At 33.7% G+C, this 11,263-nt stretch overlaps 1 protein-coding gene across 1 annotated transcript in view; it reads right to left on the bottom strand.

Moving 5' to 3' along the window:
• The window catches only part of LOC119644690 (death-associated protein kinase related), a 172,879-nt gene that overhangs the window by 96,567 nt on the left and 65,049 nt on the right, over positions 1 to 11,263 (bottom strand). The gene's annotated exons all lie outside the window — the stretch shown is intronic.

Genomic DNA, 11,263 nt, shown 5'->3' with positions numbered 1-11,263 from the left:
AAAAGTACATTTATCAGTAGAAACGATAAAGACGGCATGTATTTTTTTCATTGCATACCACAACAAAGAGGATTTCGTTTACAATGGCCAAAGTGGGTCTTCAAAATATATATTCTTGATCAGTGTCAAATTTTGAGTCGTCTTACGCATTCCATTTGCCCGTCTATGTTATGTTTATGACACACTGGTCGATATTAAAAATGGACTAGATCGGCCAAAAGACACGCCTACAGTACAACATAAATTAAGAGCACTTTCGCTTTTAGAGTGTTTTGCTCATTACTCATAAATTATGCAAAAATGCAAAAAAACCAGCCACGCCCATTGAAGGACGTAAATTTATTCCTCTTTCTTTTTGGAAAAGGTGGTGTGCATAAAAGATTAGATCAGAACCGAATATAATGTTCTTACTTCTTTTCTGGCTATTGTCCTGCAAAGCTTCGCGAGACGTGATAAAGAACGGTTAGTGGTAAATTGGCCTATAGTAACTTAAATTTGTGGATTCCTCTGGGAAGGTTAATAAGATATCTGCGCTCATTATGAAATTTGCATTATTTCTCAGAATTCTGATTCAAAAATGTATTGCATTGAACGAATTAAGTCAATCACACAAAGTTAAAACACTTTTGCGAGTAATCTTATCTGCTAATTATTGTTTTCTTCTGGAAACTGAAGTTTGAAGTCTGCTGCTGTGACAGACTGCTGCAAATTGTCATGATGCGCTTAAGAATCCGTTTATGTCAACTGAAAACTAAAATTAATTTGTAAAGTCATTAAAAGGAATTCACGCTGATAGCGTCCTTATTGGTAACAATACGCTCAAGCTTATATTCCATCAGGTTAATAACGCGTTCAATGTTTGTCCTTCTTGGCAAGGTTGCCAAGTTATCATTCCAAAAAAAAAAAAAAAACCAATCTAAAATTTCGTAATTTTCAAGTCCCCTCTGTAAAGACATATCTTTGGTAATTCAATACTATTTTCCTGTCCTAGCGTCTAGCAAACCGATATGCAATTATATATATAGATCTTGAGGATATCTTGAGATTTTGAGTGAATTCAACCATCTCCATTCGGATATTAGTTAATCTGCTCTCCGTTTGTCTTGAACGTCTTGAACGTCTTGAACATGTGAAAAGAGGAACGCTCCTGTTAGCAGTAGCTTGATACAAGTCAAGATGGAAATTATGTGCTACGCATGGGTAATGGACGAGTACGAAAAGTGACACTGACCTAAGAATGCACAGCAAAATGTTATAAAGACATCTTTGTATTTTACACACAATGACAAAAGCAACTGTGTAGCTTTATACTTGCTTTAGTGATGGAAAATAATAATTCCACAAATATTGGCCTTTTATGAACTGAGCAACAAATCTCTGTTTAACGGGAGACCATTTAAAGTTATTGAGAAACAAATAAAACGCAAGCAAGCAAAAATAATTGTTTAATATATATTAAGACCAAAAAAAAAGTGTTAATAACGACAATGGCAAGATGGCCATACATGGAATACCATTAGAGTGCGAACACTTAGCATATACGGAAAAGGTAATAAAACAGAAAAATTAAATTCACATATATAATGGCGGCTTCGATTACAAACAATAATCAATTGCAGTTTGATCACCCGCGCAATATATTGAACATATATCATATAAACACAAACGCAAAACACACACACACACACACACATGCATATATATATATATATATATATATATATATGCAAACACACCGATGACTATAAAACAACAAGCACAAGTGTGCATTAATAATAAAACAGTAAAACAGGCCGATAGACAGAATATTTAATAATGCACAAACAACAACATATGACTCGTTGCACAAACAAAGAGCAAAACTACTTTTCAAATTAAAAACAAAAAAAAAAATTTGCTTACAATACAATTCTTGTTTATCAGAGTTCATAATATTTTCGACAGATAGCTAAGTGCATGAAAGTGTATTACAAAAATAAGAAAAAGGCTTTAAGCAAGGCCGACCTCTGAATACTCTAAACCTAATGCGTTGCTTCCCTCACACATTCGCCATATGATAGCGCAAATCATTTTTCGTTACCATGCAAATGCTTGTTAAGTTAGACCTTCTTACAATATACGAAAGCTTTGGTTCTCATGACGCCCACTTCTAAGAACGTGCTTTGAAAGCGGGTGTATATGGGGTCTAAACATACCACTGCAAATTTATATGTGAAAAGAAAATTTTCAGCAAACTGTCGTCGCAGAATCCTAAACATTCATTTGTTGGAGAGATTCATTTTCGAAATTTCGATATTTCGAAATTTTCGACATTTATTTTATATGCCAAAGTGCTATATTCTACCGATTTTTGCCCAGATTTATTAAAGATTGCAATTTTTTCGTTCCTAACAAACACGTATCTATGCAATAAGGCATCGTATGTTTTATTAGGGTCGTCAAAGCAGATGAGACCATTTTGAATAGAGTTGATCCTTTGGCGAAAGGGAGCAAATATTGGTAGCTGAAAATTGAAAACGAAATTCCATGGACATATATCCAGTGAACATACGACAGTTGGACAAGCTTAAATCAATTCGAAAAATCATTCTGCGCCGTAAGTTGTGAGCCGCATAAAAATAGTTTTGATTTGCAGGTGTATTTAATTTCCATAAAGAATATAAGAGGATTGTAATAGATTTACAGATAAACTTGCTCTTCATACATCAATTGGATGATGAAAGTGCAAAAAAATACGCCAAAGTGATAAGACTTAGTTCCATCTAACAAAATACGCAAAACCTTCACATCTTGGGTGGCGAAAACATAAGAGCAATAGTGGAACAATCTTTCCAAATTCAACGAAAATCAACTGGAACGGTTCGATCAATTTTAAAGAACTGTTTCCATCTCGTTCAACATCTAGATCTTTTTTCTTTTTTTAAATCCAATGTTAAAGGTGAACCGATGTCGACTAAACTATATCCAAAAAAGCTCGAAAGTCGAAATCATTTCGAGAATTTTCTTCGGTTGTTGTGTATCGTTTTCGCAATCACTTTGGATTTTCGGAGTTTCGACGGGAGTGACAGTGAAAAATACAAGACCAAGTATATCTTACTCGACAAAAGACGCGCAACCGTTAGTTACGTCGATAAACAGGCAGATACTCATAGAAAGTTCGGTTATTCATGCTATAGGCAATGCTGTTGTAGTCCATTTAAAATTTCCACATATTGCAAAGCATTCGATTCATTTAAGATACACGCCCTCCTCGCTACAATCGATATAAAAAAAAAAAACGAATATATATTATTAGCATTAAGGCAATAAAAGTGCCCTAGAGTAAATAAATATGATTTATTAAAAAATTTAATGAATATGTTGTTCTACAGTAAACAAAATTGGAATACTGGTAAGTGTCTTCAAGCTCTTCAACGTTATAAATTTGTGTTTTTTTATATGAGTCACGGTATATTGTTTTCTTGAAATTAATTTCGGCTTTACGCCGCAAAGTCCGTGTAAGGAGAGTCGTGTTATGGGCCGGAATCCCCACTGTCCGTCAGAGTTCACCAGTCCACAGGACGGTTTTTTTTTTTTTTTCTGTTAGTTAACATCTGTCTCATTCGATGATGATAACCCAAAAAAAAAAAAAAAAAAAAAATTGGTGATATTATCATGTTCAAGAAATAAGGGGAATTTTCTTTTAATACTAACGCTAGGTTTTTTTAGTAAACACATCTTATTTACGCTTTAGTTCATTCGTTTTGTCAATTTCTAAATTAGTTTTATAGAGCTTTATGCAACACATAGACCTTTCACTCGAAACGATTACCATGAAGCAGTCTATGAAGACGGAAAATAGTCATGTCCGGCAAATACGATGATGGCGGAGAGATGAATAATTATGGGTATATTTCCTGTCGTCTTGGACGTCTATTGCAAAAGTCCTCCTCCTGGGCTATAAACTATCATTCGAATGTCACGTAACTTCCATCAGGTATTGATAATATTGGTCTCAACCAAGCCATGCTAAGAACTGGACCAGCACATGTTGACTGCGGCCCGTGAGATAGCTAAGCTACTAAACCACGTCACCAAACATCAAAAGGATGTCGAAAGGATTTCGAAACTAACAAACAACGATTCACTTTGTCACTTGTTTTGGAAAATTCGGTGAATATAACGTCCGTTTGCTTGTGTTCGGAAAATGTTTTGCTAAAAATGTGACTATAATATTTTAGAAGATTAGTATGAGTTGATTCTTCTGAGCTTCAAATAATTTGAGCTGCAGCCGAAATTTCGCGATGCGCATATAATCATCAATGCATGTTTTAGGACCATTTTAGCAGGGCTGTAAGTAAGATGAAACAAGTCTTCCTAATGAAAACAGAAATCAGATGATAAATCCATAAATCTTAATAGAGATAAAAAGTAGAAGAAGAAGAAGAGGATAAAGTGTAAATTACCATTTCATTTGCGCAACAATTAAAGAAGAAGAGACGAGAAAAGTTAATATGAAAATTTTGGATGAGACAAATATAATATTTTCCCTTTTCCGCGTTAAGAGTAATTATATAAGAAATTTAAGCGTAATATTTAAATACAAAATAGTCGTTCACACACATTGTTGTTATTATTATTATTGTTATTATTTAATTTTAATGGGCGCACATTGTCTACATTTTCTGTGAATTCTGTCAACTATAATTTATATACATATATACATGTATATATTGTGTGTTTAAGACTAAAAACAAAACAAAAAAGAAAACAAGTTTCCTATGTAATTAAAAATGCTAAGCTTCGCACATCATACTCTTCCTGGTTTCTTTGATAAAATTTCAATTAATTAACTGAAATTCTTCGGAAACACCTCTTCTTTCCCTTGCATAGCCCAGCAGCAGCCATCGATTCATAACAAAAGCTATTCGATTTTAACATAAACTGCTAATAAGACATTTCGTTGACAGCAATAATAATTAATTACGCTTTTCTGTAAAGAATGTTAATTTAGAAAAATTTTTTTCAATTTTTACATCGATTTAATTCGAATTTCTCTCTATTACCGACAATTGTCGGTCTTGTCGGCTTTAAAAACAAAGAAAATAATGTGAAATCATCATAACATGTAATCTGCCCTAGAATTCATATTTATTCAACTTACTTACTGCTTGCTTATGCAAGCAGGCGACGAACTTCTAATGAAAAGCTTGATTTAAAAATTTTGCTTTTATGATCAGGCATCAGATGTTCATGAAGACGTTTGCATATTTCATATGATACGATATAATATATAATGCAAAATAAAAAGCAGAAAAATATCTACGAAATGTAACTTGCAAATGTACATATACACAAGTATATATATATATGTTGTATGTCCATTTAGTAGAGCTCACCCCTTGCCCATTGATGAGTATATATAGTTGAAAATTGCCTACGGACTGCGTTAATTTTTGTAGACAATTCTCAAATGTGTGTTGGAATCGTGAATTCTCTCAATTTTGAAATCTCTTACTTATCACGGTCATTTACCTACACCCTTTCTCGGGTATATCAAGCATCACATTTGTACTAAGTCACATTTAAATGGCTACGCTAAATATTTACACAAAAATCGGTAGGAATCAGTACGAACGATAAAATTATAGATCGGTCTATTTGGTTAATTTGAATGCACTTTTTATTCTTTTATATTACGCAGGGCACAAATCAATTCGCTCGGTTATGCTTGCGCTCCGCTTAGATAGGCAATCCCCGAATCTTATCAAAGACACATCTATTTTTTCAAGTATCTCTGATGTGTTAGTCAGATAAAAAAAAAAAAAAAAAAAAAAAATTGTATTGTCTTCCCCCCGTTCTTAGGCGATAAATAGTAACAAAAATGGGCAGTTACACATGACTTGTATTGAACTGTCTTGAGGTCATCACCTGAAGCTGGTATAAGAATAAACTTTAAGTCGAGCCAGAGGATAGAACAGTAGACAAATAAATATACCGTTTTAGGCCTATTTTTAATTATGTTTTCTCTTCCATTAGAAATACTTGGCTCTTGGGGACATTTTTTTTTTCAATAGTGTCAGGTAAAAGCGCGTTAAACGCGTTTAATTTGACTAGAAAAATACTACTAAAGTCTAAACATATATTCGCTGCATATGCATACACACACATACATATATATATCTTTTATAACATCTGTATTGTAATCTGCGCAGCTCCTTAACTCAAGGCCGTTCAAGGCTGACCACTATATATCGGTCTCTGTCGCTCTCTCTTCATCGTTCATCATCATCATCATCATCATCATCATCAACATTTATTTCAATTTTCAGTTTCTGTAGACTTGTTTTTAATTATCGACCGACAAACGATATACAGCAAAAATGTTTTGTTATCTAACATACCAATGCATCATGACCATATGTACTCATTCATATATATATATATATATATATATACGTATATATATCGTATATATACGTATATATATCGAGATGAATAATCCGCAGCTGCATCTTTCTTTTTTCTTTTCTGCGTCTACTTCTTCTTTTTCAAAATGAAACTCGGTTCTATAAGTGAATCGCGTTGAATTTTGAGTTGAAAAGAATTAACTTATGTTTGGTTGATTTTATGAGCAAGCACATTCGTTGTTATATGTGTAAATATTAACATCATCATTAATGCTATTTATGAATTTATATAACAAAAAACTAAAACTGAAAAAAAAAAAAATGCTTTGTTATTTAAAAATTGTTTCTTTGTTTAAAAGTATTGTGTGCTCTTATAGCTCTTTTTACCAACCCCATTACTACTATTTACGCTGACGTTGATAATGGCAGGTGTGTGGGCGCAACTATCAAGTACACGCGTGCGTCTGTGTATGTATTTGTTACGCCCTGTCCTCCTTTTAGTATCACCGTCATCACCATCACCACCACCACCACCACCACCACCGGCACATGTCAATTTACATTGAATGCAACCGAACTTTTGACTGTAATTCTGCTAAGACGCCTGCTGCTCTTGTGTGCAATATAACTGAATTTTATTTGCCCTCCTACCGTAACAAATTTGTCTGTTTTTAATATGTTTTTATTATTTGATTTCGTTTTTATTTGTTTATCCATCCAATGCATGGATATACATGCACACATTATACTATTATGTATGTAAAAAGCGCTCTAGTCATACCAGCTTTTTATTCGTCGACAGCCACCCCCACCCACCCCCCTCCCACCACCCTCTCGCCAATCATTCAAAGAAGAGCATATATTTATTTCAATATTCTGCTTGCGACAATTACAATTACTCCATAAAGATTCCTATAATCGAGTTGCGAGAACATCCAAGATGCGATCGGACTAGAAACTGTTATTGCGCCAGCGAAGAAACTAAAATCGTCTCAACAAAACTCGAAGACATGAAAATAACTAATTTCATCATTTGATAAATGAGCCTTCATTGTGATATCAAAATGTGATATTAAAGTCATCTAAATGCTTCGCCGATTTTCCCTGACCTCGTCCGCAAACGTGAATTTTATCTCGATGGATAATTCGGATAAAATGTCGAATAGAGTTTTCCGTAAGCTGCATTCAGTTGCATTTTAGCAAATTTTTTTTTTTTTTCGATCAATCGAACAATTTTTTTATTTTTGTTGCATTGTTTTCTAAACTGCCGGCGCCATTAATTTATTTTATACTCCTCTACATATTTTATATGCGTATGTATGTGCATTTGAAACATCTTGTTATTTTTTTAAATGTTTCTATTGTTGTTGTTGTTGTTGTTGTTGTTGTTATAGATATCAGAATGTGTTAAAATGAAATCAAAATGAAATTTTTGTTGTCTTTGTTATTATTAAACTTGCAATTGCTATAAACGCTTGTTTCTGAAGCAATTCATGTGCGGATAGAAACGAGTGTTGTATTTTGCTAACATTGCCTGACTGGCACTTGGTTTTACTTGGACCCCGTTTTTCGATATCTTTTGTTTTTATTTCTCATACACTTCTGTTAACAAAGCTGTACACGCCGCCGCCTTATTTTCTCAAACAAGTTTCATTTTTGTTATTCGCAAAAATTTTTATGCCGTTTGAATGCGTTTTCTTCTTATAAGTCTTTGAATCATTGTTTTTTTTTTTTTTTTTTTTTTTTGTTTTCAAGTCTGCAAAACAATTAATTATCGATTTGAAAAGATAAAAACTCCAAATTTTGCAAATATGTGCGGCCGCGTATGCGTGCACGTGTGCGTGCGTGTTTCGAGAAATCAGTTCGCTTGTCAAACTTTGCAAAACCTCAAGCTTGAAGTTTTCACGTATTGAGCGCGGTATAAAATTCTATAGACGGCCCATAAACCGTTTTATACACGCAAAGTACACTATGGCGGGCTACATACTTACATAACCATTCTATACTTCATGCAAAAACACTCAAAAGAAGGAACCATTTTCAATATAGTACGTGCTTAGACGTGAACACGCCAGTGTACCACATTTCGTTAAAATAGTTTAAAAAATAGCCTGTATGTGGAACACAAAAAACAAAAAAAAAACAAGACGGATACACGAGCGGAGGCGCTTAAATAAATTCAGAAGGTGATTTTAAATCGAATCGTATAATAAAATATACGTCTATCTCGAATCCTTCTGGGTTTTCCATGCACCCGCACAAACTTATTTTGCCCTTACACTACAACTGGTGTAGTCCGAAGAAGTCAGTCGTCCTGTCCATTGTTAGCTGCACATTTTCACATCTTTCTGATAGGAAATGCGTGTCCATGCTTAGAGAACAGCCGTTCTTTCTTGAGACTATCTACGTTCAATCTTGAGGAAGGAAGTCCTGCTCGAATAGACGAGCAGTCTTTGATTGAAAATATTATTGTTAATTAGAAATAGCGAAAGATCGAGCAAATAAAGTGGAGATTGTTGCGAATCCTAATTCAGAACTCGTAACGTGTCCTCAATGGTTTTGCAATGCCAGGCTTTCTCTTAATATATTGGGCCTGTTTTTGAACTCAGCCTTTTTTTAGGCAACTTTCGTTAACAAAATAGTTTCGTTTAATAAGAGTAACACATTGTCGACGTTACCAGATATAGGGGTTGATAAGACTGCGCGTGCAATAAACAGCGTAACCCCTATAAAGCTGATGCTCAAAAGTGCTAGGAGTTTCGAAAGCACTTTCGTCACTTATGACCACTATCTATCTAAAGCCTTTGCTGTATAGGTGTATGTAAGAGAACCCAAAAGTCTTGGAAGCTTCCGCCTATAAAGTGCGAAAAACATGCGATTATTTGCTTGCTTGGACGAAAATAAATCCCGTATAACTGCTGGAACACAAAATGAGTTTCGAGAACAACTTTAATTAATTTACAAGAGTTGTTCCAAAATGTAATATGACTTGAGAAAATTCCGCAATCCCTTCGAGTATCTTGCTTCGAATATTATACGGCTTTAATATTATTATTACCTGAATAAAGTCATTATTGTTGTTTCTAATTATTTATGTCATATCGTTCGTACACATACCTGTAAAGAAAAAATAATGAAATATTAATTAAAATTAATTTAGCAAAATCCTTCTAGCTGAATTTCAGATAAATATATGTATATGTATATGCACAATTATATCGGTGGCGGAAAAGAAAAAAAACACATTTTAAAAATTTAATAAATTTTGCTTTATGAAATATATAAACCTGTTTGTTAATGACTAATCATCGTAGTCGCTCACAGAAACAAGAAGAAGAAGAAAACGAAAACAATAATTTGTTTTATTGTGTTATCTAAATATGAGAAAATAACAAAAATAAAAATAAAAAAAAAAAAGCAAACAACTAAATAACAAAAGTCAAATTTCTTTATTATTGAAATTTTTAACGGCTTAATCATCGGCGATCTTTGGAATGCAATTACTTGCTTAGTACTTGCTTCATCTCACTCACTTAATCTTCGCGCTCTCTACGTCATTTTACTGTCAAGCAGCCTAGTAAAGATTTAGCTTCTCAAATGTACAAAAGTTATTTGAAAATTTTTCTTTTTAATAAATTGCAATTAATGTACTTGTACTACATGTAGTATATAAAGGCATGGACGCGTGCTTATACATCATTACAAAAAAAAAAAAAAAAAAAATTCTCCATTCAAACGTTTTAATTACTTACTACTTATATATACATGACATGAAAAGCGTATGAACATAAACAATATGGTCTGGGAAAATTTTTGCAGTGGGCAGTGTGGTTAAGCAGTGGCGCGCAATATTATTAAGATGTAACAAAAATGATTTAAAAAACATTTATCACAATTTTAATTCGGGTTCGGGTCGTCGTAAAGTGTAATTATTTATAACTGAATAGTATTGAACTTGACAGCGTCAGAAAAGCGAAATGTTTTAGTATTTTGGCGGCTAATTAACTTGTCAGTTTTTATGGTAGTTTCCAAGCGTGCCGTTATCTTACAGCCACACATTCGTATTCGTATTCGGCATTACAAAATGCTCAGAAAGGTAGCATAACATTTAAGGGTGTGAAGTTATATTTAAATATAACTAGCAAGCAAAGACACAAACTAAAATTTTTTACAGAGCTCTGTAAAGCCGTTAACAGAATTCTGTTAAACGAAGTCTCGGACGGATTTAACTCAAAATACAAGTAAAATAGAAGTTTTCGCAAATTTTTTTGCAAATTCTTATAAACAAAACATGACTTTATGTAAATTAACTAATATTCGAAACCAAAACTTTTTTACACTATGCCATAAATGAGGTTGATAAAGCGAAAGTTTACGGAGCTACTGTGACCAAACCATGTCCCTTGAAAAAATGAAACCAGAACAGAGTGAATCCTCTATTAATAGCCTTTCCAACGGTGTGCAGGTTATATTAAGTTTTGCCTCAAGAATTTTTTTATAGAACTTTGAAAATTAACATAATATAGGCTAACATATAAGCAAACTTTAAAAGACCAGTGTGGGCTGCACTTAGCTGAAAAGCCTTTTTTAGCTGAATGTAGCGCTGCACATAGCTGAAAATGCCATTTTTGTTGAATGCAGCGCTGCACTTAGCTGAACGCAACGTTTTGTGCTGAGCGCTGGAAAAACGTTTTAGCGTTTATGCTGCACTTAGCTGGATCCAGCACTGCACTTGGCGACTATGCTGCACTTAGCTGTACGCAGCGCTGCAATTAACTGAAAATGCCTTTTTTAGCTGAATGCAGTGCTGCACTTAGCGAATACGCTGCACTTAGATGAATGCAGCGATGCACTTAGCTAGATGCAGCGCTGCA

Source organism: Glossina fuscipes, unplaced genomic scaffold (genome assembly GCF_014805625.2).
Source record: "Glossina fuscipes isolate IAEA_lab_2018 unplaced genomic scaffold, Yale_Gfus_2 0, whole genome shotgun sequence".
Classification (NCBI taxonomy): domain Eukaryota; kingdom Metazoa; phylum Arthropoda; class Insecta; order Diptera; family Glossinidae; genus Glossina; species Glossina fuscipes.
This window is presented reverse-complemented; position numbering and strand designations above follow the sequence as displayed.